The sequence below is a fragment of the Neodiprion virginianus genome, chromosome 1 (assembly GCF_021901495.1).
Source record: "Neodiprion virginianus isolate iyNeoVirg1 chromosome 1, iyNeoVirg1.1, whole genome shotgun sequence".
NCBI lineage: Eukaryota > Metazoa > Arthropoda > Insecta > Hymenoptera > Diprionidae > Neodiprion > Neodiprion virginianus.
In genome coordinates, this window is record NC_060877.1 from 4,812,411 (window position 1) to 4,825,276 (window position 12,866).

Sequence of the window (12,866 nt, forward strand, 5' to 3'; positions counted from 1 at the left end):
TACCCAGCTAATCGTCGTTCGCTCGATTATATAAATAGTGCAACAAAAAAAAAAAAAAACACACGAAAAGACAAAAATCCGTCAATTAAAGAGGTAAAAAAAAAAAAAAAATGGCTCTAAACCGAATGACGAAATTTGTGAACCGATTTCACCCCGCGGCTGCCTCCAAGTTTCCTCTCCCTTATTCGGAGGGCGAAATCATCGCGACTCGTCCGGCATGCGGTACGCGTTTTATTAATTTTCCACGCGGAATGTAGCCCGAAAGCAGGGCGAGTCCGACGAAGAGACTCGGTAATTTCGTGCGCTATTTTGTATTCCCGGCAACGTCGTGCCGCGGTGTTAGCCTAGGTTAGTATTAGAACCGGCGGGTTCAACGATCGGTAAAAGCTCTCCTCGAGCCACGCCGTGCACTCACTCTCCGTGTTATAATTCATAGGCACGCAACGTGTTGTTGATCCGCGCAATTGCCGCAATAACCTATAAAACGTCCTTTTTTCACTAAGCTAAACTAGAAATAATCGACGCATCGATCGATCGAGTCCAAAAAAATAATCGAACACGACTCGATTGAATCGGTTAAGAATTAATCGATTAATCGATCATTCCGTATTTGAAACCAAAATCTCGTAAATTTCAGTACGGAGTCTTGTTGGCGGAAAAGTTTTTTGATATTTTATAGTTTCGTTCAAAATAGTTTTTTCAATATAGGGTGAAAATATTCATTCATCTTTCACTTGTTACGTCGAATAGGTACTCGGTAAATAAGACAATGATAACAATTGATACTGTAATCGCATAAATTGATATTGTATTGCGTCGTTCGCGGGTGTTAGAAGTCAAAAATCTGTTGTAAGGAAAAATAATCGATTATTTCTGGTCATTTTTAGACCTGACGACACCGCGTTATATTTGTGCTTTTGACAAAAGCGCAGGGTAAATTTTTATCTGTAATTTATACCATGCGCAAGTATGCAAATTTAGTCACAATAAACTGCCGGTGATTTCAGTGTGTTTCATAGTATTAGGTATTTTTCTTTTCTTCGTTATTAGCGAAGTAAATTATGCCAGGATTCAATAATACGATGTTTTCGACGAGTGAATGCAATAATAATCACCGATTTGAACTATACACACACTACACGCGTATTATAAACTTCTATTACTTACAGCCAGGAAAATTTCAGGGTTTTCCACGTTGTTAATATACACGTTTTATAATGACGGAAGAAACAGAGCAGTTGAGTTATTACTATTATTCTTATTCATATTATTATTCATGTATGAAAATTTATCCGGTGTCATTTTTATTAAGAAAACAGCGAAGGAGACGTGAAAAACTGAAAAGTACGAGATAAATTGTAAAAATACCTAATTAACAAATCTACGCAGCGAGTTTATCTCTGTGATATCGGTTTTGCGAATTTACGTACCTCTTTGAATTCATATACGTATCTTGAAACGAAGAAATTACATCAAAAATCGTCTCCGTAGTTTAATTCAAAACATTTCCCCACAATGTTTCTGTCTCGGCAATATCATCTACACTCCGAAAAATAATCTGAAAATATACGTATAGCTACATACAAGCTCGTGTTGGAAGTATGAAAATACGAACGGACAACAAGTTTGTTTCAATTAGTAAACTCGGCAGGTGCCTAAAACATTTATAACACGTATGACTAAGAAATAAGAAAATAAAATTCAATTCATGCAGTGCACCGTTGCATTATGCGACCGCGGGTTTCTTCGACGTTTCCGGAAGATAGTAGAAATGAAACCGCAATTTCCGGTGAAAAAATTATTGCCTAATTCCTTGCCGCGTGGTTGTATGTTACGTACGTGAATAAAACAAAAGGAAAAATATAATCGCGTTACTGTGCGGATGTGAAATACCGAGCGGTACCTATTATTATAATATAAAATGTATAACTTATTGTGTTGTAGGGAGGAAAAGGGGGGAAAAGAGGTGAGGTAAATGTATCGAATAGGAAAATGCGGGCTTCTCAGGATTGAAAACGCGAATACAGTGATTTACATTTCAAATTTGTCATTTGAATTTATTTTAATTAGTTCGATAAAGCGCCAACGTCTCATGACACATGTAACACGTGTATGTTTGCATACGCGTGTATAAAATTGTCGTATATATTCATAGACACATGGTATGCACGTATAGGTATAGGAAATACGTAAGCGTACCTTATAATACACTCTAGCTCTGCATTCTCCGTATAAATGTGTATAAATATACATACGACGAGAATTCTCAATGCGACTAACCCAATGACTCACGGGTCAACGTCTCTCGACGTTTACCTATACGTATAACGTACGTTATCGTGCCGCAAGCTCGGGACGGTTTTCTTTTCACCGACCTCGTAATTTCCGTTTATTATTTCTTCATTTCACTTTTGTTGTCAACTTTTTCTTATTTTTCTAAGTTGTTTTTTTTTTTTTTTGATTTTCCTTCTTGCCAAATCTATTCTATTCCCGTGATTAATTGAAATGAAAATGAAAAAAGTGAAACTGGAGGCGCCGGGTATCGATCCCGGTACCTCTCGCATGCTAAGCGAGCGCTCTACCATCTGAGCTACGCCCCCGGTGTTACGGGTCTTGTGAAAACTGCTGGTTTATCAATTTTCACTGCTCGGAAAAATTTTTAGAAGAAAACTCGGACTTTAACGAAGCTTGGGAATAATTTTATCACCATTTTTAGTATTAATAATACTAAACGGTCGTTGTTACGAGGCGGTGAAAGATTCAAGAATTAACTTTACCGCTAATGAATAATTTCTGCATCGATGCGTCTAAATCGGGATTGCGATTTCGAAATATTTTATATAGGTTACGGTATAACATTATCGAATTACGTAAGTCGCGCTCACGAGGCCGATACAATAATTTATTCATATGCGGTTATAAATACACGAGTTAGTTTCTGCACTCCAGGGTGCAGCGGCACTATGCAATAATCAAATGGTTACGCATATTATAGTTTTCTCGTCCGTCGCGTGCGGAAGCTTGTAATTTGTATGTTGTTTCGAAACTCTGATTCAACAGTCGATAAATAGATCGTGAACAATGATTTTTCGTTGGTGTTTGTTGTAATAAAATAAATAAAAATTAATACAGCAAAAATGTACACATAAATAATTATACAAGCATGCGAATAAGTGCTGCGATTTGTGTACGATTATCGCAAAACAACAGGACGCACGTTTGTTACCTAATTGTTAACCTTTGCGCGGATGTAACGTTTTCCTGTACAATTTCTTCAAAGAGTCACAAAGTGATATGAATTATATTTACGCAAACTTGAAACGATGCGTACCGATTCTTCGGGAGCAATACGTATGCGTGTGTAGGTACGTGTAATGTATATGGTAAGGTATATGGGGTAAGTGAATTGTAGCTGCAGTGATTCATTGAGAGTTGCGACAAATCTGTGTCACGCCGTTTATTAGTCACCTTGCGATTAGTGGAGTAGAATCGATGAGAATGCAGGGAATAATTAGCGATATGAAAAGAGACGACACAAGGCAGCGGAAAGAAATTAATAAACCGGTTGCTCTGATTGTACGCCTACCCAGTTATTACAAATTAATCGTTCGAAGACAATCGAGCAGCCTGCAGCCGAAAAATATGATCGTTGATAGTTCTGTTTGTCTCGCGTATATAAATAGTGGATATTTGAGCGTATAATAATTTGACTATAACGAGATATGTTGTATAGATAAGGAAGTAGGAGAGTGGAACGAGCGCGAAAGATAAGTCGACACAGTTTGGAAACAGAGAATAATAAGTGAATGAATAAATAATATACTAAAACTAAGATTATAACGACAGTCGCTACGATGACGACCCAGGCGCAAAACTAAGACGCGACGTAAACGAAAAAAAAAAGAAAGATAAAGAAAGAAAAAGGAAAACAATCCCAAAGGCGTTAATTAAAAGTTTCGTCTACCCCACTGCATCGAATCGACGTACGAGGTACGCCTTTCAATGATACCTGTTATAAAATCTAGCACCGGTTTCCCACGTTTTGCAAAGCGCGGGGGTATTGCAACAAAGAGAACGAAAGGGTGTGAAGGAAAGTCTCGGTCGTATCGAACGAGCATCGATTGACACTATATAATTTCACAGACGCGCCTATTCGCCACTCGTACATGACGAATGTTGAAAATCACGAGGGATTACGGTATGAAATTATACCGAGTGTCAAAAGAATTCTATATACGACTCGAAAGAGGGACGATACGACGAGAATGAATAAACGGTGGGGGTGAAAATATAGAAAGATTAAGAAATAGACGGATCAGAATATAGATTATTCAAAGAATCGAAAATTTCATTTATAAAATTCAAAAATGTAGAAAGTCGAAGCATGGAGAGGTAAAAAAAAACATAGAAAGGTCGGAATATGTATAGAATGTAAAAAACGTAGAATCGCCAGAACTCGTCTCGATAGTATAAAATTGTATGCAGACTCTGGATTTTCCTGTTCTGTGTTTTATCCGTCTTTTTTTTTTTTTTTTATTTCGTTCATCACCTCTGCCCATGAAAAAATATTGTGCCAATAATTCGAGTATACGAGAGTCGAGACGTACGCGTGCATGTGTATGCGATAAAAAGAAAATTCAATATGAAGCAAATTTCATGAAACATTTTTCATATATTTCCCCCCTCCTTTCCCCCTCACCGTCAATAACAGGGGTTTGAAAGGCCCGCACGAAAATTTTTCAGGACTAGTCGACTCGAGTCGAATGATGAAGATGAGGAGGAAAAACGCAAACAATAGAGAGCCCGGGGTCGTTGCGCGTTACCGTGGCGTTTTATCGGTCGTAAAACGAGTCGGTTTCGCCGATTGAGCCGCGACGTGGTTTCTGTGTAGGTTAGGTATGGTATACCTGAGCAGGCACGTACATTTGGTCGAGAGTCTTTACAGCCCGGCGAAAATTCTGTTTAACCAAAATAGTAAATTCACGTCGTAAAAATGTCAGTCCGACGGTGACAATGGATCCCGTTTCCCGTATAACCAGCCCCTTCTTTTTTACCCACCCTGTTACCATTATTATTATTACCATAGTTATTAACATCATCGTCCTTGTACACGTGGAAGCGCATAGATGCGAAAGGAAGAAAAGATTTCACTCTCACAATCGGTGCGATCCGGTATTTTGCTGCTTGCGCGGATATAAGGAAAAATAAATGAATATCTAATTAGATTCTTTGGGAAGTTCGTTTTCATTTTTTATAACCGAGAACATTGCGGGACGTGTTTCTTCGGTTTGTCGTAAAAAATAAAAATAAAATATTATGTACATATACATATAATCAAGTACTCGATAGCAACGAAAACTGAAAATATCTCTCGGCCTGTTTCTTCAACCGATACCTATATAATAAATTTCAACCACTTTTCCCGAAATATGTCGAATGAATCCAGCCTCGAATCATAGTTAATTCCGGAAGTATCCTGCGGACGTTTACGCACTCGATCGGATTAACAACAGAAACATGTTCATCAATTATTTCCACTGCACGGAAAAATGTCTCTATGACGATATGGTATTTGGAGAGAAAAATGAAAATAAATAAATAAATAAATAGATAAATAAAAAGGATGCTTCGTCCGGATGGAGTATGAAAGTAATCCGTTCTCACATACGCGGTTGTTGAACTTTTCAACGTCGAGTTTGCAGTTGAAGATCTGGTTACATTATACAGAGTGGGACGTCAAACGGTGACATTTTTTTTTTTTTTTTTTTTCTAAATAAAAGCGAGTCCGCGGGGCAGAACGCGCGCAATAAGAGCGATGGTTACGGCATTACGACAAGTATGTTACAGAGGTGTACACGGACGGATGAGGGACAAACGGAGCGTCGACAAATGGGTCAGCAGGTCGAATATCCCGGTCGAGCATGTCTCCCGTGGAACAATGGGCATGGAAGAGGAGGAACTGGTACATGTTGCGTGTCGGGTGTACGGCTCTGCTAGACGCGACGCATAATGCAGCAAGAAAGTGTTCGACTGCACAGAAAGAGAAACGAACGCGGTGCCTGCAGGCAAACAGCTGCTCATTTTTTTCTTTTTTTTTTTTTTTACGCGGGTTATTACGCAACAAAACCATAAAGAATGAAAATAAACGAAGAAGACGAAAGATTATGTAGGAAGCAGAAGAAGAAGGAGGAGGAGGAGGAGGAAGAAGCGAGCAAAAAGAAATAAGGAAAAAAAAAATTGCACCACTTATCTCTGCATCGGCGACAGCAGCCACAAGGGAAATCTGGTTCTCCGATAAATTAATCGTTCACAAATGTTCCTACATTTCTCCGTATGCACGTGATTGAAGGTACGTAGAGATGAAAGAAGAGTTACGGGTTTAAACGAGTTTCCGGTTATTATATTTCTACCGCCAAAACAAGTATACGGGTAACCACCTGCCGAATTCGCGAGATATGAATTGACTGTAAGATGTATTTGTCGAATCTGGTTCAATCCGTACGAATTTCACCTTGCACATTTCATTACGATTCTGAAAACTCGATACGATCAGACTCTGCGTGCGTTTTCAAAAATATGAAAAAATAAACGTGTTTTACGATTTCACTACCGCGATTTCGTTATTTCTGCGTAACGTGAAAAGGTGTTGGAGCGTTTTTGTTCAGAATTTCGTATAGAACGGGACTGTCTAGTCGTCTTTTCCGTTTGACACACGCGAACTTCGATATTTCGGGATACATGCGTCAACGTCGAAATCGATCAGGGTAGCCATTAAGACCAAGTCTTAGAAAGCTCGATCCAACCGGTAGGAAAGATCGAGCCACCCGTTACCGCAATGACGCATAAAAATAGTAAAATGTCCGTCGTGCCGGTGCGTGGAGGCAGAAATAGGAACCCCTACGGATGATCGCGCGGTCCTGATCCTTGAAAAGGGTGGGGCATACCTACGTACGTACAAGGTATACAGGTAAGGTACGCGAGAGAAAGGCGGGTATGAGGCATAAAGAAGCAGGTATAATATATAAAGCTAGCTGTCCGAATGACCAAATTCGCCGCATCTGACGACAACATTTAAATAAAACCTTTGTGCCGTGACCTAGATATCGCGGTGATCCTTGGTTCGTGAATCCGGTTCCGTATTGTACGCGACGAATGCTTGTAAGGAGGGTATTAGAATAAGACGAAGTAGATGGGGGAAAAAGACGAGATGGAAATAAAAGAAATTAATGTAGGTACTTTCCCGGCAGGTTTTTCGTGCTTCCACTCTTTTGTGCGTATGCCTGTGCAGACAAGGAATTGCTGCACGTGCGCAGTTCTCAAATCGGCACAATGAACTCGAGAAAATATATCTCCACCTTTCGAGCCGATTACCAATCTCGAATCTTCTTACCAACGAATTACACGATACGATTTATCACTTCGGTTAGATATACAAATCGGTCGGAGTGATTAAACTGCAACGGATTGTGTAAAAGCGTGTAACGTGATTTCTCTGAAAAACGTTCGATTTTCTACGATTGATATACATATGTATGAATTTATTTCCGAAGACCTTGGGAGTGTAATTTAGCCAATCGTGAAATCCTTAATTACCGAATGATAAGTAGAAATGTATTGCCAGGCTTTGATGCACGGATTGTGTTACTATTTATGGATCGAAACGTCATCTATACTTTGCAAAAGTAATCCGATTTCGGAAATTTGGATGCCGCACGCCTGCGTGTATCCTACGCACGGTATGTACATTCGCGGATTGTACACGAGCTTCTCTAATCGTAAAATATTTCAATTTATTCGAACGCTAAAAGCTGTGCGTAAACAATTCAATATTCATGATGAATCGTGTAGGTCACACACGCTTGCACACCGCACCCGTACACACACGTATACTACACTCCATAAGTGTGGATATAGCGTGTGCATATCGCGACAGCGAAAAAGTATAGTTTATGTAACTTTTCGCCACCGACACGTGCAAAATGAAAGAAAGAAGGAAAGAGAGAGAGAGAGAGAAAGATTGCGTATATATCACCAAAGCAATATCGGCAAATGTAGAGATGAACAGAAAACAGACGGATACTTAAAAATAAAATTGATAGATATAAAAATATAAAAAAATAAGAGCAAAATAAAAATATTCACATACAGCAGACAGGGCAACGCTGACGATGAGTTACACGGAGCACTAGCTTGCAGAGAATAAAGTCCTGTGCGCAAGACGCGCTTCAACTGGGCAATGTGCGCATACCCTTCGGTTCAACGGGAAGAACTCCTGTAATAACCGTGCCAGAGCTTTTGTCCGAACAGCAGGTAAAACGAAATAACTGCGAGCGTGCCTTACCAAGTGAAGGGCAGCGGGGTCGCGGTCAATGAAGAAGGACCGGAGATAAGCAGGACGACCATTTCGTCCAATAGTTACGAGGAGAAGCGTGACGAGAAAGTAGTTTTGACGATTCCGGTACTCGAAGCCACCCCAGCTCACTGGAGCTTCGTGTTCGGCACACCCGAGAAGTCGTTGAAGACGACGAAGCAATACAGGCAGTCCACGAGCGGCGATATCAAGGTCATAACCAGCGATCTACGCAGTCATTTGGAGAGCATTTGCCTTGAAGCGGAGACTTGACGGAGCGCAGAGTGACCTCGACTAGAGATGGTCCAGGTCAGTTTGCCCGCGAGAATGACTCCAAGATTACGGACCGAATCCGAAAACGAAGCAGGAACGCCGCCGAGGAGAACTTGAGGAAGTGACGCCAAGTCTAGCCAGGAGATGTAAGGCACGCTTCCGAAGATGATTGCCTGAGTTTTGGTGGCATTCCGACGGACACCGCGACTCGCAGACCAACGAAGAACAGACCGAGCATCCTCGCTAATCCTGGCAATTGCTTCATCGAGGCTATCCGGGGGACAGTGGAGATAGATTTGCAGGTAGTCCGCGTAGATCGGGTGGTCAGAGTGTCGCAGTGACGTGGAAACGTTGTTCGTGAACAGGGTGAAGAGGAGCGGACCGAGGACGGATCCTTGAGGGACCACCAAATCCAGCTGGGCCCACACAGACGACGCCACATCAGGTACGGCAACTCCCTGGGTCCTACCCTCAACATAAGGCGACACCCACCGAAGGGGAGTGCTGAGAGAGAAAGGGAGAAAGAGAGAGAAGAAGGAGGAAAAGGAAGAGAGGGAAGGAGACGAAGAGGGAGAAAAGCATTAAAGGCATTATTCAAGAATGTCTCGGAGCGGTGCACCCCCTGAGGACAACTCCGGTACGCAATGAATGGTATACTCTCCGTGACATATGTATATGAAAAAGAAAATGGATAAACAAAATATATAATGAATTTGTACTACATATATTCTTACCGTCTATGAAATTTAAGCTATCAAACTCATACTACTCTACCAAATTCCGAAGTAGAAAATAGAGGTTATGGAAAAATAGGAAGTAAGGCACGAGTGCTTCCGATGTAGCTGTAAGAATTTCTCAGGCTGTCTAGATAAATTCGCAACTTTGACTTGATGGTATCTAGAGAAGATGACTCCCGAGTAGAGGTGAGCAAGGAGTTCCACATGTTACAAGCAGACACCAGAAACGATTTATTCAATACAGCTGTGCGATGCAAGGGAACGAGCAAATCTTTTACGTTACTTCTGGTAGCCCACTGGCGTAATGCTGACAACAATACTAATTCGTCAGAAATGTAGCTAAGACATTGAAGAAACAAAATATTAAAAATAAATGTCCGCAACAGGTGTTTGCGTGTATCCGCTAAAGGGAGTCAGCCAAGCGTTTGCTAAAACGGGCTACTATGTTCAGATTTACGCAGATTTAGCTTGAGTTCTAAACCCGCTGTAAAATCACAATAAACTAATGAACAATAGTCAAAGCGAGGTAGAATTATTGAGTTTACCAACGAGGAACGTAAGCGACTCGGTATAACTTCTTTCTTAGAAACGCACTCTTCGCGAGATAGTTCAGACCAATTTAATGTATTGTTAATTACGACCGCCAAGTTTTTGACCTGGGTGACGCACGGAATAACGGTCACGACTGACCCAAATTAGAGGAACAATCGATGACTGGATTAATCCGCGATAACGAGCACAGCTAATTGTGAATGCTTTCGTCTCGGAAGTGTCGAGTAAGAGCATTTTCCTTACCAACCAGCCGGAGATCGTTGCAACGTCCTCGTTAACTTCCTCCACAACCTGAGGAAGCTCGTGCGGATAACAGTGCAAGTAAATCTGAAGTTCATTCATTTTGATGTAAGTAGAGTCTGCAAAAAGCATTCCGTAGTAACTGTGTTCAGATAAAAGTAACCGTCTCCAAAAGGTACAAGATGCGACGTTATTCCAGCTAACCGATCCGAGGTACTTTGATGTCGTTACGTTCAAACGTTTCAGCGAAAAGTTTACATAGGATTTCCAGTGATTATTTCTGAGGCAAGCCAACTTCGTTGGAATTGGTTATCCCGATATTCCCAAGTTCCCGCCACATTAATTTCTGGTTTTTGAGCCCTCCAAACTTTGACACGAAGTATTTATTTTTAGCAGCGGGATGATAACCTTGACACGATTGCGCAACGACTCATACCTGTCTCTGACGAGCTGCGATCTGGTTATACGAACAGCTTTGTACAGAGTATCCCTCTTCCTCACAACTGTCTTAATACCGTCGTCGTCCAGCCAAGGAGCAGGAGGACGCCGAAGATGAAGAGAGAAAGAGAGAGAAAGACGTAGCGTAGGTATAATATTCCTTGGTTACATTCCTTAGTTGCGCAGCTGTAGGTTAAAGAAGAAAATTTAAAAAATAGCACGTGGTAAAATTTTCCAAAAATTTGCCGCATTGGTGGTCTTCAGCAGTGCTGCTTAGTTTGTTTGTTTCTCTTTTTTTCCCTTGGGTGTAACGAAACACCGAAAACCGTGGCGTCCCTCCCCAAACGCAAGCGCGGTGCAAATATCCTTTCGGCTTCGAAAATCAAGTTCCAAGCGTTCCATACTTTTCTTCGTCACTGCTTTTGACAAGCGTATAATTGCAAGCGACCTGCACCGCATACATCAGACGTACGCACGTTCGCGACTCGTTTCTTACCCTGCACTCCGGGCATCTTCGGGGCCATTTTCCCCCGCCAAAACACCACGCCTGCCTGCCTGCACTCTATACAAACTTCGGCCATGTGCACGACTAGAGTCGAGGACCTTTTTGGTCTTTCGTTACTCCCGGTGAGAGGCTGCTAGGAGAGGAATAGAAACGCCTCATCGTTTCGCTCACCAGAGGTTCGAAACTCTACTCTTCTAATGCTACGAGCCAAATGCGCGAGAACTGTTTGAAACAACATTTGCAACAAAATTCCTTTCTTTGTTGCGAAAATGTCGATAAAATAACGGACATGAGTCAATTTCGAAAAATTACGCTTATTCCTAGTATTTATAATATATAAATATGTAATAATCGAGAAGGAACATTTACGTACAATACATAATTAGTTTTATTCAACGCGAGGAATGACGAATGCAGTTTTGTTTTCTCCGAAAGATTTCGTTATCAGGCTCTCTCTCTCTCTCTTTCTCTCTCTCTCTCTCTCTCTCTCGTGATATGCTTAATTACACACGCTGCTTGTAGCGAGAGTTTGAGTGTCGATTATGCGCACGATACATTACGTCGGAATATCTAGCAGATACTACATTATTCGAGAATAATTTCATCGAAATAGTTAATTAACCTTGTTCGATAGGAATACTTTTCTTATCCTACCGCATGTAATACACGCTTTGTATAATTTTGACAATGACTTTCATCTAATCGTCGGGCAGTTTTTCACCGCGCTTGACAAATCGACGAGCGCGTTAAAACGCTGTCTACGCAAAGAGAGAAGGAGAAAGAGAGAGAGAGAAGGAGAGGCTAATCGCGAATCGAAAAGTCAGTCGAGAGTGAGTAAACGATGACTTACGACCCTGCGGTAAAATTCCAACGGGTTAAACGCGATTGGCGTGCACGATGGGAGTCGAGGATTCGTAGCATTCGCCTAACCGCAGTCCTGCATATCACTTCCAGCGAAAAGCATTCCGCGATAGCGTTAAACGCGGTTTGCGGCCTGAAGAAATTACGCCTGACGATCTTTTCTTCCGCAAGTTCATCGCGAGACGTCCGATACCTGCCGCCGGTACGAACCTCATACTCTGCGGTATTCGCGGTTCGAGTAGACGATGACGATCGTTCGAACCAGCGAACATCCTTATCCTCGTTCCGATATTTGACTAGACGAAAAACTTGATGATAAGAATTTCGGCGTTACGAGTATCGCGTGGTTTCGTACCTACAGACCGCACGTGCCTTTGACGATCCCTGTCTTCTTATATTGTACTTTGTCTGCGTTTGCTTTACTTTCCTCGACATATTTACCCGGTATAAATATATACGCGACAACGATATGTGAGCTACGACGTGTCTACGTGCGTACAAATATATACATGCGCAGACTACACGGCGTGTAAATTTATTTCTCAAAATTCTGAACAGAGTATCGTCCGATTGAAAAGCGAACGAAAAAACAACGTGAAATTATATTTTTCCTCGATGCTTATATGACACCTCTCGGCAACGTGAGATTACGAATCTTTTCTCGGGACAAAGAACGGACTCTACGTTGTTACTATCATTATACCGAAGGACTTTGAGACTGATAACGCAATTGCGGAATAATTCACGTGTGTGTTTAGGTATATATATATACATATAAGAATTACGTTTAACTAGCGTACATAAAGTGAGTCAACATTCAAAGTCCACAGGTTTAATTCGGTTGGTTTGTGAAAGTTTTTCTTTTTTAATTAGATACGAATATTTTTAAATGCTTAAAAAATGCGACAAA

The 12,866-nt window shown here is 41.2% G+C and overlaps 1 protein-coding gene and 1 non-coding gene across 2 annotated transcripts in view; both read right to left on the reverse strand.

Moving 5' to 3' along the window:
* Positions 1–12,866, reverse strand: part of LOC124309082 (sestrin-3) — a 109,404-nt gene that overhangs the window by 31,643 nt on the left and 64,895 nt on the right. The window lies entirely within an intron of this gene.
* On the reverse strand, positions 2,528–2,600 carry Trnaa-agc (transfer RNA alanine (anticodon AGC)). The gene has a single exon. It is a non-coding gene; the product is annotated as a tRNA-Ala (tRNA).